This window comes from Anas platyrhynchos, chromosome 1, assembly GCF_047663525.1.
Source record: "Anas platyrhynchos isolate ZD024472 breed Pekin duck chromosome 1, IASCAAS_PekinDuck_T2T, whole genome shotgun sequence".
Lineage (NCBI taxonomy): Eukaryota > Metazoa > Chordata > Aves > Anseriformes > Anatidae > Anas > Anas platyrhynchos.
Window position 1 is genome coordinate 72,869,660 of NC_092587.1, and position 19,670 is coordinate 72,889,329.

At 39.9% G+C, this 19,670-nt stretch overlaps 1 long non-coding RNA gene across 11 annotated transcripts in view; it reads left to right on the top strand.

Annotated features, from left to right (window-relative positions):
- Positions 1–19,670, top strand: part of LOC106019940 (uncharacterized) — an 80,401-nt gene that overhangs the window by 15,734 nt on the left and 44,997 nt on the right. For 8 of the 11 annotated variants that reach the window (XR_011810860.1, XR_011810856.1, XR_011810859.1 and 5 more), the window contains 2 exons: positions 255–341; positions 16,563–16,736. This is a non-coding gene — a long non-coding RNA (uncharacterized lncRNA). Of the gene's footprint in view, positions 1–254; positions 342–1,657; positions 3,306–3,335; positions 3,447–16,562; positions 16,737–19,670 lie in introns of those variants that run through there. The other 3 variants (XR_005262870.2, XR_011810863.1, XR_011810867.1) reach the window with 2 other exon arrangements.

Here is a 19,670-nt window from a genome sequence, read left to right on the forward strand (position 1 = left end):
CTCTCCTCCATTAGTGCTCCCTCTCTCACATTCCAGTGTTACACTACTATGTAACTTTGCTTTCCCAAAAGCTTAGAAAGAAATGTCAGTTGCTTTTGCCATCTTCCCTTTTAGAGGGAAAAAAAATCCGTGGAAAACTATTTTAGAAAGACATTTTCATAGAATGGACTGGGTTTGGGGAAGGAATAAACTGTTCCAAATTCCTCTGTAAACTACTAAATACTCTTTATTTTTGCTGACGTGTCCATTTGCAGTTGCTGACCTGGAAGTGACAGCTCCTAATTTCAAGCCTTAAGGTGTTCTCTCTGAATCCTCAGCTGCAATGGCTTGCTGACAGAGAGGTATGGTGGCATCATTATTTTATTGTTTACTGTACCAGCCAGCATTATAGAATTGTCATTTCATTATTTATGGAAGGCTCCAGAAATGGGAGGGAGGAAATAGTCAACAGTGCAGTGCTACTACCTACAGCTCCCTGCTAGTGACGCTGATGGGGTGTAAAGCTGCTGCCCATCATTTTGCAAGCAAGATCTATTGTTGCCTGGTATAGAGAGGAAGAGAATTATAGTGACAAACGATAATGTTGTTGACTCCCTGGTAAGAAAGTGGAAGCTTTATTGCTCCACAATCAAACAAACAGCTTCCTTTGTATCTAATGAATAGGTTCAGCTCTATGTCACGCATAATCGCAGATAAACCCTGCTTAATATAAAAACTCAAAGCAATTAAACTCCCCAAACTCCATCAGTTCTTTCTAGGTGACATTTGTTACATAAATTGCAAAAAAAAAAAAAAAAAAAAATTACATGCAAATGTCTGGTAAAAGATTGGATCAGAATGATTCATTCCGAAGTGGAAGCTCTGAATACAATTAATAATGACAATGTTATTCCCATGATTGCTTTGGAATTGTAGTGTGATTTTACATAGACGTTTGAGTTTAAGGTGCTGCATTTTTTGGTATTTATCTGCTTTGGAAATTGGCAACTATCAGGGAATTGGAGCTTGCAAGAACTATGTTGCTGACTTCAGTGTGCACTACGAACAGGCCCTGAAGACATTTCAGAAGAGCAAGGGAGGAAAATGGCATCTTTAAAGTCTCTTGGTTGAAGGGGGTGCATAAGCTACATAGGGAGAAGTTAAAGGCTGTGTGCCTGTGTGGTAGTTTGTTTTTTTTTTTTAATAACAACAACAACAACAACAAAACAACACACATCCACTGCCACATAAGAAACAGGCAAAATCCAACTTAGGTAAGCTGTCCCTTTTCTGAAGGGTATATTTCTAAGACTTCTTCAGGAACTCCTCCCTAATCACTACACGTGAACTATCTACTGTAATACACAATAAATGTTTGTTCATTGTCTTTTGTATTATAAAAACAAGGAGTTCTGGTTGAGGAGCGGGAGTTGCAAAAGCTTCCTGCTGAAGTAAGGAGCTGTATAATGCTTGGCTAGACACTATGAAAATTCTTTTGCTTAATGTAACAAAAAAGAGAATGCCCTCCCCTTCTCGCCTTCTGCATCTCAGTTGCCTCTTTTGTTCAAAGACACTGCTGCAAAGCTCATGTAACCATCTCCTGATAAGTTGCTAAACTAGTGTATCAACATCCTGCCTTCCTGTCTCATGCTGGGCTAACATGACCAAATAAAAAAAGAAGTTGAACCACAATGCTGAGGAAGACTATGGCCTTCATCTTCACAACCATCAGAGGGACAGAGACGACCCCCTAGCAACAGTGTGCGCAGTCGCAGAATATACCAGGATGTGCTGCGTAATCCCGGAATTACCAAGATATAAAAAGGGACCCTGGTGGGGGTGAGGTGCGCACCGTTGGTGGAGCCAAGACTCCCTGGCCACCCAGCGCTGTTTTGCTTGCTGTTGCTTACTCAATAAATTCCTTTCTATTATTAATTCAATGCTCTCTGAAAATTAATTAAGGGGGCAGTTTATAACATCTACCACCGCTAGTCGCAGTGATAGTCTAGCCTTACATTGTCTAGCACTGCAGGGCTCAGTCAGCTCTTTCATGTGAGCTGAGAATAACTCAATAACAAAAAGCTCTGTGTATACACTGACTTTTCCACCATTTCTGGCACCAAGAGACGTGTACCAATGCTGTTGTTAAAGCATGTGCTCTCCCCAGAAGCTACTTACAGAAGGTATTGAAGTTTCAGCACTGTGGTTAGTAGATTTGGGTCTATTATTTTACTGCTCTGCCTATCCATGACTGTAATGATTTTTTTTTTTCATCAATATGTTTTCAGTGTAAATGAACAATTATATTTCATGCCTCAGGCAATTTAATTTCTCATTACCACATTAAATACTAAAGGCTGTTTTCCTGCCTCAGATCCACATCTGTCACCATTTGACTAAAAAAGTCTGTCTGCTTTGGAAGTCAGTGTGATATCAGACTGAGTCACCATCAAGCTAAAATTTAGAACATGGTTCTAGCATACCTGATAATGCTGGCAAAATAGATGTAACTCTTGTGCGGTGTTTTTGTTTTGTTTTGTTCTGTTTTTTGGAAAGCCCTTGGGGTGGCATAGATGAGGTTTATGAGAAAAATCCATAAAGAATTCCTATCTCAAGGAAAAGAAGACGTTGTTAGAAATAAATAGCAGTAAAGATAATGATTAGGGATCATACCCTTGGCATGCATCACTTCAGCTTTGTTCACATCAGTGAAAACTTTGTTCATTTATTTCAGCCAAGTTTGTTTCTAGCGGTATATTAGAATTTACTTGTGTCCTTCATTTCCTTTTGAAATACGAGTGGATGCTTCAGGATAGAAAGTCAGTTTTCAAGGAGCTGAGGTTTAATTGTACAAGTCATTTAATCTAATGTGCTGCTTTTAATTACCTTTGGTGTAAAGGTAGGATACAGAAAAGTGCATGTGTCATTTAAAATATTTTTATATTAACCTGTGGAAGTTATCAAACACTTCCAGTGTACATAAGGACATATCTGTTTATCTGAATAGGGGACAAGAGAGATACGGTTCCTATCACTAAGCTATCTGTGTACTGGCTAACAATGACTACTTTCCACTCTCCTCCTTGTGTGCTGTATTCTTTATATTAAAGCAGAAAAACATTTTCAAAACACACAGAGGTTGCAAGATCTCAGCCTCAGTGTTTCCTTTCATAATCAGCAAAGAGAAGCAAGTAAAAGTGAGTGTGTGGTGGTTGTTTTTAGCATAGCTGTGCTTTGCTTTCTGTCAGAATGAGAATCTCCACTGCGGGCGTTGAGCTTGCTTGGTGATTTCACAGATGCCTTTTCAGGGAGCAACTGAGGTGATAAGATACAATTTTTAATGCATTAATTGGCAGGGTAACAAGCACCACTTACTAAGCAAAGCCACCTTCTGACTGTTGGATGATTTTCTGAACAGCCCTCTGGTGTACAGTGAAAATCCAAGGAATGAATCCACCATTCATACCGTGAGTTTTACCTGCACTTCCCTTTTTCGCTTTTCCTAACACGTCACTTTTATGGCAGTCCTTCCTCCATTTGTTTTGTGTGCCTCCATTTTAAAGACTGTCCAGTTTCCTGACAGCCTCATATTTGCATACCCAACTTGTCACTGTGATGAATGTGAATGTCTACAAAATAAGAGAGAATCACAGAGAAACTCTGTCTGATACTTCAGTAGACGTTGTTTTCTTTCAAGTGATGAAATTAAATTTGTTTTGTTCATTTCTGGAACAGCAGATGCCAGCCGTTTGTGTGACTATCAATCCCTCAATAGAGATCATTAACAAGCCTTCTCTAGGCTTTGCATATTGTTAGTGTAAGGCAACGACTCTGTGGGCATGAGTCATTATTTCACAGATGCTAATGTAAAGATTGCTTTTCTCATGGATCTCTACAATCAACATTCTATAAAATAAAACTCAAGTCTGATGAAGTACTGTTAATAGAAAAATATAGACTTGGTTAAGATAAGGGATATATGAACAGAATCAGTGCCATGTGTTCCTCAGCTCCATTTTGATGGAACTGAAGCACATCTCATCTTTACTTCTTGTTGGGATTTGCATACATGAGGTCTTTGAGACATCCTTGTCCTCCAGCAATGGAAGAGTGGGCCCTTGGGTCTCTGTATAAAGAGTACACTCTGCTGAAGGGGCAGACAGAAAGTTTCAGGGAAAGGAGAGTAGAAAACAGAAGACAAGAACTTGGGAACAATTCAAAGATGGGAGGAACAAATATGGCTCTTTTCTTCTGTGATTCTCATTATTTAAGCTCATAGCTACTCTAGAGGTGCTGTCTTAGTGCTTAGTAAAAAAAGCATTTAATCATGTCATGCTTTTCTTCCATGGTTCTGCTGAATTTATATTTGATTCTTATTAAGGAAGAAGAGGTTCTGACCTGTTCTTGGAAAAAAGATACTCTTGTTAGGAGGTTGAAGTAAAGCTGAAAACTCCATCATGCCTAACCTTAGTGCAAAATTATTTTGGAACATAATTTAGCCTGATAAACTAGTAAAAATTGTGAAAATTGGTAAGCTGGGGATGGCTTTCCTCTATGCCTATTCAGCTGCTAATATGAACACATTCTGTTACCCTTTAAATTCTTCTGGAAAACTTACTGAGAAAGTGTAGTGCCCATTTCTTTACCTTACCAACTAATTGCCCTTTGCAGTGAAGAATGCCTTCTTGTTGCCTGTCTCAATGCTGGAGATTGTGTGACCACATGGACACATACCCAGCTCGTCAAAAGCCATGGCTGCCAATAATAACACGCAGCAAAGCCTTCTGGCATGTAGCAAGGCAAAGAGTGGTGCATTTGAACTTGTTGAACCTAACCAGCTTTTGAATGTGAGTGAACCAAAACATTTACTGACAACTAGTTACTGTTATCTTATTTATACTGTAAAAACATGGTCTTCATAAAAACTGAAAACTGTTTAGGAATGACAATTTAAATTTTGGTATATCAGCACCTCCCAGGGTATTCTATTTTTTATTTTTTTTGAAAAGCACTTTCAAAAGCACGTTCAAAAAAATAGAATACCCTGGGAAGTGCTGATATACCAAAACTAAGGTTTCCATGTAAGCTGGGGAGAAAGGAGGTTATTTTAGCTTAGCTGTCACAGATTTCTTTCAGAAAAAAAAAAATACGGGCCTTCTCTATAGTTTAAAGTTAAGCATGTGTGCTCATCTGAGCTGGGATTTTGATAGTGTACAGGAATATGTCTTGTCAAATCCAAGCTAAATAATTGTGATATATGGAGAAGCCTTATGTAATAGAACCACTGATCCTACTCTGCTAGTGTCACCTGAATTTTTGCTATTGATTTTAGTTAGTTCAGCTTTACCACCATATGCTTTTAGATATTGGTTGCCTCTCTAAATCTCTCTAACAGTTTTTTTTTTAATGACAAGAAAAAGGGTCTAGGGCAGGACTAGTAACTAAATGGTGACTTCTTTAAGCTTCCAGAAAGCAAAAGCAAACATAGGCTCCTCTGGTGCAATTTTAAACCTCTAAACAAGCTGAGAAGTGTCCAGCTCTGATAGCATACACTTACACTATGAGCAATACCAGATGGAGTTCACATGCCAGGACCTGGCTGGCAACTTGCTGCTACTGGTCACAGAGCAGAGCCTGTACGTCGGCAGGAGCAGCAGGGCCTCCCTACCCTTTCCAAACTGTCCGTGAGCCTGGACAGTCTTCTTGGGAGAGCCATTGGCACCGCACATAGACTACATAAATGAATTGCAGCCAATCTTCTGTAGTTCCTCCCTGCATAAGTGAGTCACCTGGAGAATGACAGGTTGGGTAATTAGTGCCCTTCCAGATTCTGTCACTTATGGAGGCTGCACAGAGAAAGAAGTCCACTCTCTGAAATCCTGAAATAGCTGTTTGTTCACTAATGGCCCATAGCTAAGACTGAAACAAACTGACCTGGAGATTTGTGCTTTCTGATTAGGGTCGAAGATCAATATGTTTGAAAGTCTCAGAAGAGTTGGTCAGTCAAACAGACCACAACTGTTTTGGTCTTAATCACTTAAGAAGGCTAAGATGGGTCTTGGCGTTGACTTAGGACTTTACAAATAAATAAAGATAAAAACTGAAAAAGATGTATTTCCTGTCTATCTGTTTTGGGGAATTTAGTATTGAATGACCTTCTGGTGCTGAGTCCAATTTACTTGTTCTCACAGGCATGACATGCAGTAATACATTCTCTGCAATGAAAATCCATCATACATTTTCAGCCCAGCTTAGTTTTTCTCAGCATCTACTGGGACAGTGTTTCAGAACCATACTTTTCTTTTGTTACAGATCTCTCCAGGTTTCCTGGCTAGATTTTTTTACGGTCGATTTATATTTTCATTCTGTGCCAACATTATCCACCAGCTTAAAGCATTTTCTCCCTGCATAATGCTAACATGAGGGCATTGAGTAGTGAACTGTAGGCAGTGATGACATTCCTGTCTTTGGCTTCTCTGTTCGGGGCACTAAAAACATGTTTGGTTGTGGGAGAGCTGCCCAGCCTGTGTTCACCTTAAGAGACTTCTTGCCTTTTCCTGTTTGAGTTAATTTTTCATTGGTCCAGATGATCAGACCTATCCACAATATTCAACACAAGTTTTTTCTGAGTGTCTTTTTTAATTGTACTTGGTACAAGACTTCTCTGCAAATGACTTGTAATTGGTTGCCTTTTAATAGAATAGAACACAATGATTCAGTTGGAAGGGACCTTCAAAGATCATTGAGTCCAGCTGCCTGACCACGTCAGGGCTAACCAGAAGTTAAAGCCTATTACTGAGGGCATTGTCCAAATGACTCTTGAGCACTGACAAGCCTGGGGCATCAACCACCTCTCTGGGAAGCCTTTGACATGATCTGACCACCCTCACAGTAAAGAAATTTTTCCTAGTCTGACCCTCCCCTGGCACAGCTTTGTGTTGTTCCCTTGCATCCAGTCATTGGTGACAGGGAGCAGAGACTGGCGCCTCCCTCTGCACTCCCTCAGAGAGCTGCAGGGAACAGGAAAGTCACCTCTTGGATCCTTTTCTCCATACTGGGCAACCCTGGGGACACTTTGTCAGCTTCTCCTCACAGGATATGCCTGCCAGCCCTTGTGCCAGCTTTGTTGCCCTCTTCTGGATGCTTTCAGGGACCTTAGCATCCCTTTTATATTGTGGAGACCAGAACTGCATACCAGGTGAGGCCACACCAGTGCAAAACATAGCAGGAGAACCACCTCTTTTCGACAGTCTAGTGCTGTGTTTAACGCACCCTAAAATGCAGTTTGCCCTCTTGGCTGCCAGGGCACACTGCTACCTCATGCTGAGCCTGCTGCTGACCAGCACCCCCAGCTCCCTTTCTATGGAGCTGCTCCCCAGCCACTTACCTCCCAGTCTGTGCCTGTGTCTGGTATTGCTCCATCCCAGGTGTAGCACCTAGCATTTACCCTTGGTGAACTTCATGCCAGTGATTGCCCAGTGCTCTGGTCTATCTAGAGTCCTCTGAGGCTCTAGAGGCCTCTTGTCCCTCCATGGATTCAACAGCAACATATCTCCCAGTTTAGTATCATTGAACTTGCTGAGGAAGCATTCAACTCCTGCCTTGTTGATAAAAATGTCTGGACTGGCCCCAAAATTGAGCCCTGGGGATTGCTGCTGGTAACTAGTTGCTAGCCAGATGTAGCCCCAGTCACTATGTCCCTTCAAGCCCTGTCACTGAGCTAGTTCATCACCCAGCGTAGTAGGGACATGTTCATCTCACAGTTGGGCAATTTGTCCAGAAGGATACTGTGAAGGATGGTATCAAAGGCCACAGCAAAATCCAGAAGGATTACATCCACTGCCTTCGCTTCATCTGCCAAGTAGGTGTCCTCATCAGAGGAGATGAATTTAGTAAGGCAGGACTTTCTCTTGATGAACCATGCTGACTATGCCTGATATTAGCTTTATTCTTTAGCTGCCTTTCAGTGGCACCCAGGATAATCTTCTCCGTAATTTTTCCAGGAGCTGAGATTACTTTAACAGGTATATAGTTTCCCGGGTCTTCCCATGTACCCATCTGTAGATGGGTACAACAATGACAAGCTTCCAGTCAGCAGGGACCTCTCCATGCTCAGAAGACCTTTAAGTTGTTAAGGTGTAAATATGGTATTCTGGAACTGAAAAGACAAAAAATTAGTCAAGCTAAGGGAAGACACCCTAACCGGTACACAATCCTTCCTTTCTGTTTGTCCTATAATTATAACAGTAAAACTTGAATAACAAATGCTGTATTTTTTTGATGATAGTACCTAAAGAATGGCTCCTTGTAGATACAAATCTGAACAGTTTTGGATACTCTGAGACTACTATAACCGTAATAGATACAAGCTGTTAAATTTTTGCTGACTCATGCCTTATAACCATTAATTCACCTGTTTTGATTGTAAAACAGAGCATATATACCCTACCTTAATAACAAATATTTCTTAGCTCTTATGTAATTAGATCAGAAACTCTTTTATATGAGATGTAAAGCACAGAGAAATGGTTTGTATTTATAAGTGCTGGGACAGACACTTTTGTTCAGTAGCTGAAACTGAATCCTATATGCATTTATGGGTTTTATATGGTTGCTCATGCCCACGTACACTGAAAACACTTATCCTTCTTTTCTGGCTGAATATGCTTGGAGCTTGCAAGTGCTGTTCAGGTTTCAAGTATGCAGTCAATTGAGCTGTCCTTACCCTTTCCACCTAAACTCCTCATAGTGTGGTTATAGCACATCTGGAAGCAACTGGGCATGAAAACATGTATTTCTTTAGAGATATTATCCTAACAGCCTTTTTTTTTTTTTTTTTTTCCAAACTACTCCTTTTCCCTCTAGTCTGTGGGAGATGGATGGTACCATCAGACTGCCAGTGTAGCACTTTGGGTCTCCATATTGCCAGCCATCACATGGTCTGCTGTACCAGGAATGTGCTGCCAATGTGCAGCTCCTCGGAAAGAGGGCAAGTCACATTCCTGGTAGTACCCAGAAAACAATTGACTGAAACAACTGTGCTGGGAGACAAAGGATACTGACCACAAGTAGCAGAGTTCCTGCTTCTGTATTTCTGTCATGTGGAGTCTGACAATGTGCCAGTGTCCCAAGAGCTGAACTCACCGATCGTCCCCCATTATTCTGCTCTTTTATAACACAGAGAGAGGACAGAGCACAGGAGGCCCTGAGTAGTGAAATTTTCATCAGGAAAATGGAGGTGGCTCATCAGCATGCTGTCCCACCATGCATCCTAGGAGGAACCTTCCAGAACTGTTTCACATGTAGGTTCTCAGACACCTATAATCAGTGGGAACAGAGGAGTGGGAGTTTCAACACTGTACGTGATCTGCACCATATTGTTATTGCTTTGACAGGTAATTATGTCCAAAGGTGAGATGCTCTTGTGCTGACAGATGACTGATCAATTCTACAGGTATTTCAGAATTCTTTGAGGTGTGCTGGGCTGCCCAAGGATTTATACAGCATTTTGCTTTTCTCCTTTCCTACAGCATCTTTCCTCCACAACTCCTTGTTAATTTCTGTCTGTCTTCTTTAATGCCCCCAGCTGTGCCCTTAGTGGGTTGTCCACGCTGAAGCAGAGTATGGAACTGAGGTCAGCAATGGAAGCTCTGTTTGTAAATCTTATCCTTCCACCACTTTTTCAGGGAGAAGAAATGTCATATTTACTTTAGACTTTCTTGAAAGTTTTAATAAAATAACTCTTTTGGCAATGATCTTGCTCTGATATGCTCCACTGTTTGTCTTATTGGGCTGGCACCTGCGGTTCCAAGGCAGCTGAGTTCACAAAAAAAAAAGGAAGAATATAAAAATGATAGTGTGCCAGCTGTGGACTTGTAATGCAGAAGTGAAATGAGAGAAAATTGTTGCTTGCTTTTCCTTTCTTTAGTGAAGAAAGGTGATGAGCAGAATGTTTTCGCAGGCACTTGAGGGTCTGAAGGGTGTCTGTGGGGCCATTTTGGGGCTTAAGCACATCTCTGTCACCAAGAAAGCATATCTCTGTCACCAAGAAAGGAAATAGAGCAGGGATGCATGATTCCATTGTTCTGAAAATCCTAAAGAAGAGTATAGATTACAAGGTGCTTTCTAACGATGCAAACACAAGAGAAACAAGAGGAGAAGATGTAAGACAGGTTGCAATGCAACAAGAGGTGAAAAGAAGAGTGACCTGAGATGCTGCTATGCATGGACCCTAGTAACAGATCCTGCATCGTCTGGCACGTGTGCAGTGAATCACCTAATAAGACAAAGTCCTGGCAACACAAGCTCCTCTGCTAATACTTGGTCAAACACATAGGAATGCACAAGCCCCTTCTTCAACACTCTGCAGAGCACTTTTGGAACCTGCATGCTGTCCAGCAGCTGAAATTATAAGTGTTTCTCAGGAGACAGAAGGCTCAAAAGCTTTCAAAAGGGAGACCAGCTCTTGTGGTCCTGGTCCCCATGCAATCTCAGGATGGCTTGGCACACAGAAAGAAGTTGGGAGAGGCAGAAACCCTGTATACATCTGCATGTAGTTTGATATTACATGCAAAACTTGGGAATTGTTTAATTGTACCTGATTTGCATTTTAATTTTATTTGTTGCACTCTGTGTGACACTACATGATTTTTTGGCTGTTAAATAAGAATAAGCAGCCAGCATAGTTTTCTACACATTCATTTTTCTTCCCAAAACATAACTGTGACTTTAACAAAGTTTTGTTTGGCATTTGCTCATTGTCTCTGTGTTTAGCATATATTGTTAGTTGTAAAGACATAAATTACCACTACCTTGCCAAGAGGTTTTATTAATATATCAGAAAACTGTAAGCAGTCTACGTAGGTCAGTTAGATGGCACTCCAAGAACATAAACTAGCAGTCACTATTTCCAGTGAGATTTTATATGGTTAGGAAATCAGTCAGCACCAATGTCATCCATAAAATTATTTAGGTGCGGTATACCTTATAAAGATCAGAGGTTCTTTCATTACAGGATAAGTAACATAAAAAAATCCCAAATAATACAGCAACCAATTTAAAGTGTTGTAACATATTAGTGCAGTGCATTCCACAATAAAGCAGAAACTACACAGCAAAAAAAGTGCTTGCATTTGAGAGAAATCACCCATCAAATCACCACAGCTGCCCAGCATATGAGCCCAGGAGACACTTTGAATTTTCATTTCCAGCGTTGAACCTGGGTTTGTGTTGCTCAGAGGGAGGACATTAAGATGGATGTTTTTGTCATTTACTCAAATTACCAAGGAAGTCCACAGGAGTCCAAAATTCAGCTCATTTGTCTCTGTTGAGTGTTTTTCTCAGACTTCATATATATCACAAAGGGCACAGCAGCACATCACCGTAATTGTAATGTTTGTAATACTTCTATTAACTTTCAAAGGTAGTTCTAGAATAAGTGCTGATATTGCTAAGAGTGTAATTAAATGATCTGTAGGGCTCCAGATCACAGTGTTCCTTAAGCAGTGTTGGAAAGAACTGGAAGTGCTCCCCTAAAGCATGTTTGTAACTAACTGCTTGGAGAATGACGATAGCTGTGTGTGGTAGTTTTAATCAGGTGGGTGGCCAAGCTCCACCACAACCGCTCTCTCACTCCCTCTCCTCAAAGAGGAACAGGGAGAAAATATGATGAAAAGGGCTCAAGGGTTGAGATAAGAACAGAGAGATCACTCAGCAATTACTGTGACAGGCAAAACAATCTCAAGGGAGATAGTAAGATTTATTGCCTATTACTAACAAGTTGAAGAAATGAGAAAGAAAGGAAAAAAAAAAAAAAAAACGCCTTCCCTCCATCCGCCCTCTTCCACCTCATCCTCCTGAGCAATGCAGGGGAACAGTGGAATGAGGGTTGTGGTCAGTCTATGGCACTTTGTCTCCACCACTTCTTCTCAATCACTCTTGTCCCCTGTGCTGTGGGGGACTGCTGTGGTTCTTTTTTAAACTGCTCCAGATATGAGTCCATACCACAGGGTCCATTCCTCAGGAGCAAACTGCTCCAACCTGGGTCCCCCACAGGCAGCACCTCCTGCCAGGTCACTTGCTCCTGTGTGGGCTCCTCTCTACAGGCTGCAGCTCTGGCATGGGGTCTGCTCCTGTGGGGGTCCTCCACAGGCCACAGCCTCCTCCAGGCCACATCCACCTGCTCCACCATGGTCTCCTCCACGGGCTGCAGCATGGAACCCTGCTCCACTGTGGTACTCCATGGGTTGCAGGGGGACAGCCTGCTTCATCATGGTCCTCACCACAGGCTGCAGGGGACTTCTGCTCCGGGACCTGGAGCACCTCTCCCCCTCCATCTTCACTAACCTTGGTGCCTGCAAGGCTGTTTCTCACTCCACTCACTCTCCCAGCTGCTGTGTGGCCCAGCATATTTTTTTCCTCTCTGTCTTAAATATGCTCTCACAGAGGCGTGAACAGCATTGCTTACTGGCTCAGTTCTGGTTGGGCCCTTACCTAACATGGGGCAAAAATGTTTGAATAAGGGAAGTCTACAGAATAGACAAAGAGTGATGATATTAAATCCTATAAAGTCTCTGCTTTCCAAATGGAAAGTTCAGTCTATCTGTAAGCAGTTACTGTTATCTGAGAAGAAAATGAAGAATATTCACAATATATGACTGGATCAGACTAACTTTTGAAAAAGGTGCTCATCTCATGTATGTCTCTGTTGCATTTTATTTCTGAGCTAGTGAAACACCGTGTGGCCATATAGCAACCAATTCCTAGTTTTTTCTTTCCTCCAGGAAAGTGAAATGGAAAACAATGAGATTTAATCAGGATAAATTGCCAGCATCTGGAAGATAAATCCATTGAATGCCCTAGGGTTTGGGTGATTTATTTTGTTTTGTGTTATCCAATTTAAATGCCACTCTATTTCTTCAAAATGTTTGATGCTCCACATCTGCTCCATCTTGTTTAGGAAGATAAATAAGCATATTACATTAGTCAATTGTTTAGGAGATTAAAGCAAATCAAGTCAGTCAGTACATCAAGAATTTCAAGCCCATGCTGAATTTCTCTTTTGTATGAAAAGAAACTCTACTTTTCTGTTTTAGAAGCTTTCTGATTTAGACGCAATGGAGGAGCTTGCAGCAGCAAGCTTCCTTGTCTGCTGAAGGTCTGATTTTCCAGGGCTTCTCATACTGCAAGGCATAGGCTTTGACGCTACCTATTAGCACTCTAAGATTTTAATATAGCATTCTTTAGGTATCTTAAACATGCAAGTATTTTTGAGCTGATGCTTTGCTTAATAAAATCTTTGACATATTCCTGAATCAAGAAGGTTAGAAGTGGAGTTAAGTTTCTCTGTTAGGAGCCTAAGCCAGATACTTTTACAAAAAGATGGTTTCTAAAACACAGAATATGCACTTCACAAACTGCTCCTTCAATTTTAACTTGAAGGTGAGATTAGGAAACAAGAGATGTGTCTAAAATAAGAATTTAAAACAACTATTTTGTTTTTATTGTGTTTGAATATCTAGGCTGTGATGGAGTATTACTTTCATCATAGCCTGAACATTCCCATAATGCAGCTGCCCACTTGTGTGATTTTTCTCTGCAAGAAATGATTTCCTTGGATTGTTTCTCTGATACCTCTGTGACATTCATCTTTGATCTTCTATCTATAAATGTTTGTGTTTTTTTTGTTTGTTTGTTTGTTTTTCACATAAGTAACCTCCTAATCTTGTTAATCTTATGAGAGTGCTGCTGCTTAACACCCTGGCACATCAATTTCCATATGAATTATAGATATCTTTCTAATGTATTTGTTGGAGAAAGAATAATATGCATTTATGAACTGTCAGTGGACTTCAGTATATAATACAGTTGAGTTTTTAGAGTACAAAAGACAGTAGCACTGTGTGGTTGAAGAAGGTGATCTCTGTATACAGGCTGTTAGCCTTCACGTACAGTGGTTTTTGTCTTGCTGTCTCTCCAGGGCTCTATCAGCCATCTTTACTTTGCTTTTAATCATAATTTGTTATTATTACAACATTCCCTACAGAGACGAATGTTAACTGGTGACAAGTCTGTTTCTGACAGTAAACCAGCCTCTTGAGTTCTTTAATTTTTTCTGCTGCTGAGATTCCCCTCTGTCACATATAGCTGCTTAGTCCTAATTACTCTGCCCTTAAATTGACTTAATCATTTTACTTAATCAATTGACTTGTTCAGGAACATAGCTTGTTACTTTCTGAACTAGAAATGAATAATTCTGTCTAACATGAATATTGTTTTAACTCTTTCTTTTACTTTTTCTTGTGTTTCCAGTCTCACTAGTGTCTTCTACTGCACAAGCCTTATGCGTTAAGAATTTTATGCAATTAAACCCTACGCAGTTGGCTTTGGCCATTACTGTGCACGCTACAGTTTTCTACGTTGAACTTAATTTACAAATTGATATGACTTCTGGCTGCAGTTTAACCTTACTAAATACAATGTGTTTATTATATTTTGCATCAGTATAATACTGTTGCTAAAAAATAGTGTTGGCTATTAGATCTGTTTTGATTGATCAGAAGCATATTTATTACATATATATCATAAAATGTGTTCTGTAAGTATACTATCTTTTCGTGCTGGATATTTAAAATGACTTCAGCTTCTCAATGTTCTCTGTAAATGCAGAACATGTAGGTTTTCTGCAACAGAAAAAGCTTCCTCTTGCACAAGAAAAGGACTTTGTGTGTTCTACCTAGTTTCCTTTCACTGTAATGGATCCTGACATCTCCCTCCATTTTCTGCTTGCCTTTCTACCTTACTAGTTTAATTTGGTGTGCTGCTTTAATAGAATCATAGAATCATAGAATATCCTGAGTTGGAAGGGACCCTTAAGGATCATCAAGTCCAACTCTTGACACCACACAGGTCTACTCAAAAGTTCAGACCATGTGACTAAGTGCACAGTCCAATCTCTTCTTAAATTCAGACAGGCTCGGTGCAGTGACCACTTCCCTGGGGAGCCTGTTCCAGTGTGCAACCACCCTCTCTGTGAAGAACCCCCTCCTGATGTCAAGCCTAAATTTCCCCTGCCTCAGCTTAACCCCGTTCCCGCGGGTCCTGTCGCTGGTGTTAATGGAGAAAAGGTCTCCTGCCTCTCGACACCCCCTTACGAGGAAGTTGTAGACTGCGATGAGGTCTCCCCTCAGCCTCCTCTTCTCCAGGCTGAACAGGCCCAGTGCCCTCAGCCGTTCCTCATACGTCTTCCCCTCCAGGCCTTTCACCATCTTCGTAGCCCTCCTCTGGACACTCTCCAACAGTTTCATGTCCTTTTTATACTGTGGTGCCCAGAACTGCACACAGTACTCGAGGTGAGGCCTCACCTCGAGTACACAGTACTCAGTACTCGAGGTGAGGCCTGCTTTGATCTGTCTCATGTTTTCTCTAGCTGCCATTGTAAGATGTCTCATATGCAGAGGACATACTTGTGCAACTAATGTACAAGTGTGTTCTTTTCATTGCTCTGCTTGGCATTAAACCATTTTGTAAGATCCCTGGGGCAGAGCTGTTACTTCTCTTTGCTCATATGCCACTAAACACATTGTGAGTACTCAGAGAATAAACATGCATGCAGAGACCACCTCTGTTAATGCTAAAAAAAGTTTTATAGTTAAATGTTCATATGCCAGGAAACATGAAATTTATAACCAAATTAATAACCTTACTTATTCCTTCCATGGAACAGTGAAGTCAAAGCCCTCTAGTTCAGCAAGTCCAAACAGTTTTATTTTGTGAGATTTACTTCTTTAAAAAAATGCAAATATAATGAGTTTTTGTCCAACAGAATCCTCAGATAAAATTTTCATTGGACATTACCTAATATTGGCATAGGTAGCGTAATCTCCAGCAAAGTCTGTTGACCTATGCAATAATGAGTTTATCTGTGTTACAAAACCCTATTGCAGGGTTTTGCTGGAACCAAGAATGTAGAGTTTTAGCTTAGCATTTTCATTTTGGGGAATAAATCTTGCTTTTGTAACTTTAGTGCTCCGAGAATGCACGGCTCTGCTCCTCTCAAGTAAAACACACAAGTAAAACACACTCCTAAAGACTTAACAAGCACCAGTCAGCCAAGGGTCAAATAATGTCTTCAGTAAGGTTTTGTACAATTCCCACTGGCTGGGAATTTTAAGCAATGGAGGAGCTTGCAGCAGCAAGGCACTGAAATGTGTTCTATCTTGTTGCAGTGGGCTTCAAACTTCGTGTGCTGTGGACCCACTGCTATAAGACCTTCCTTCTCAGGGTAGAGCGATCTCATTGGTTCTGTGAAGGACTATTTTCATCAGTAAAGTCCTTCAGAAAGGCATGATTTTTCTTCTCATGTTCATGGCTTTGTTATTCCAGGCTTTTATAAGGGGCACTCATTGCAGCAGGGCACATTCACCCCGTAAATATCTGGAATGAGAGCTACCAAACAAAAGAAAGTACACAGTAAGCCTTAATAATGCAAGTATGTTAATATAACTGAGTTTGGTTGGATGAAAATCATTCTTGAACTAAATTCATTCCCAAACAGTAACTTCTTGCATCTTTGCTTGTCACAGGTGCTTCAAGTGGAAATAGTTTGGGACATTATCACTGCAAATGATGCAAGTCTGAAGTTCATCTGGCTGGTTAACAGTGCAGGATGATAGCTTCTGGCAGTTTCTCACCATGTTTCTCCAAGCACAGAGGATTTGAACTGTGATAAACGCTGGAAAACATCAAACAGCTGTCAGGTATGTTGACAGTGGAAAATTGGGAAGGAGGGACTGTATGTGTTATGTACTGGAACTGAATTTGTTCACACGATGATTTTGTTCCATCTATAATTAAAACTGAGCTCAACCCAGAAGTTCTTTTTGCTCAGCTCTCACTTTCCATTTAGCTTCTGCCTGGCAAAGAGGAGTTGGTGGTCCCCACACAACCTCCCCTCCCTGCATCCAGAGCCCCTCTGGTTATGCCAAAATGATATGCCATTCACAATGAACTTGGCAGTATTTCATTATTCCTTCTTCCTTACATTTTTATCATCAGTGACGCCGCAGCCAAGCCTTGTGCACCTCTGGATAACATTTATGCAAATTATCGACTCAGTTATTTTGTACATTTGCTAATAATTTGCATACAACTGTCCAATTTAGCTTAAAATGTGCACACTGAGCACTGGGGAAAGGCTCAGAAGCGAGGGGCCAGATGTCTGTTGGAGTCTGCCCACAGTAACCTTTTCTCATCTCTCAGTTTCTCTGCAAAATGGGAAGTAATACAAATTGCCTTTCTCCAAAGGAAAGACTATGAAGCTTGGCTGTGCAGTGAGCAGAGCAGAGATGCAGAAGTGTTTCCAGCAGTAGGCAGGAAAGGGAATATCAAAATGTGTGGTCATTGCTACAATCCTGCTCGCCTTCCTTTTGCTCTTTAAGTCAGCCATGCATGTGAGAGTATGTTAATCATGTACTCTCCTTGCTCTTCCTCTCTTTCGTCCTCACTTTCTATCCTTACCTCTCTGCTTACCTATTTGTGTCCTTCTGATACAGGAAGCTGTGCAGCAAATGTTGATACTGAACCTTAAGATAGCCTCCTTTTGATGTAGCAGTAAATGAAGGAAAAAAGTCTCCCTGGTAATAAACTGAGATTGTGCTGTTTGGGTCCAAATATAATGGGAAAGTCATTGGAAGAATGAATTCTGTTTTAGAAGTAAACAGATTCCTACTGCAATATGCCAAAGACTGAATTTGGTTTAATAGTAAGAATAATATAAACATTGTCAAAATTTAGGGTTGTAATCATTTGAAAAATAAGGCTGTTTTTAATCAGATGGAAAAAAAAATATTTATTTTATTGTAAGTTGCTGTCATCACCTTAGAACTATATTGTTTTTGTTCAGTGCCAGCAATGCAAATAAATCCATACTGTGATGTTTTGTATAATGCTGGCAGTGGTGGGTTATATAAACTTGAAAATTGATGGTCTTCTGTTGCTTTGCTGCGTTCTTGCCTATGCCAATGGTACAGCTGTTGGAAGTGTTTGTTAGAACTGAATTATTTGTTTTTAATGAGAAAGGATTGCTTACTTAAGTCTTTGGGCTTTTTTTTTTTTTCAGTATACCAGTAAAAAGCACAGAGGAAATTCTTTGTGACTGTGTGTACACATATGATGCATTTAGAAAAATCACCTACAAATGAAATAAACCTAGAGCCTTGTCATCTTAGTGGAGTTTCTAAACTCACCAAGGAAAGGAACAGTAAACTTTCCAAATGTTTGAAATAAATTGGATGTAATTTTGCTGCTTGCTCAGTTACTTAGGACTCTTGGTTTTCAGCCTACAAATATTCATAGCTACCTTTAAAAAAATGAACATTTCTAGAAAGTGTCTGTACTAATAATTTGTTGTCATTATTTGCATAAGCAATTTGATGAGCTAAGTGGATAAAGTGGTAAGAGTAGGAACATGTTTTTCCATATAAAATGTTAGGTGTGATTATGATGCAGGACATTTTTCTTTCATGAGCTCAATAACATATACAGTTGTTCCAAATAATCCTCATAAAAGTTAAGTAATCTTTAAAACAAAGATCTCCCTTGAAAATATGAACTATGATTTGCTATGGGAGATGTGCAATTTAGAGTAAACCTAAAGAATTTATCATTCTTTGTGAAACTTGTTTGTCCAGAGTTATGAAATGCTTCATTGGCACTAAACATTTCTGGTTTGATTGGGATTTGTGTTTGCTTTTTTTTTTATCAATACAGCTGTAGGTTTTTTCCCCTAATAAAATGCACGTGCATTTAATTCTGAAAAAAAAAAAAAAAAAAAATTCGGAGACAGACATTATCCTGCTAAAAATTACCTTTAAGGAATAATTTTAGAATAGAAAGGAAATCTGTGTATTATGGAATTCCCTTTGGAAAACCCAGTCTGTTTTATATTGACTTTGATACAGAGGCTAAACTACATTTAAATATTTTACAGCAATACTGCCTTTAAATGGGTTATAAATAATTCACTCAATAGCTGAACAGATGTCTCTGTGGAGTGCAAATTCTGTATATCTTAATGAGTAGATTTAATGGAATAAAACAAACTTCCAAGCCTTCATTTATTGGAAAACAGATGACAGGAAGTCTGACGTTCTGCTCTGTATAGAAGAAACAGAAAAACTAGAAATAAAAGCAATGGGGAGTGCCAAGACATTTTTTGTTTTTATTTTAGAGCAGGCACATTGTGCTGTATCATGGCCTGTAAAGTTTTGTTCTGTTTTTTTTTTTTTTTTTTTTTTTTTGTGTGTGTGTGTGTGTGGTTTTTTTTGTTTGTTTGTTTTTGTTTTTTTTGTTCTGTTTTTGTTTTGTTTTGAACACTTTTATGTTCAGAAGAAGCCTTGATTTTTATTTTTCTGCACCAGTTGTTACACAGGAGAAAGACAAGGATTTGCATTAAACAAAACTGAAAAATTCTAAACCCCCATTTAAAATAAACAACAATGGAGTCTCGCACTTAAAAATATTTCCACACAGTTTCTTTTTGTTTTTCACCTTAAGTGAAAAACTTGGCTTGAAATCCTAAAAATTCTTAGGCTGTAAAAACTATGTAGGAGATAATAATCCATATTCTCATATTCTATAAATGAATTTAGCTACAATGACTCACAGAACAAAACAACACAAAACCAACCCCA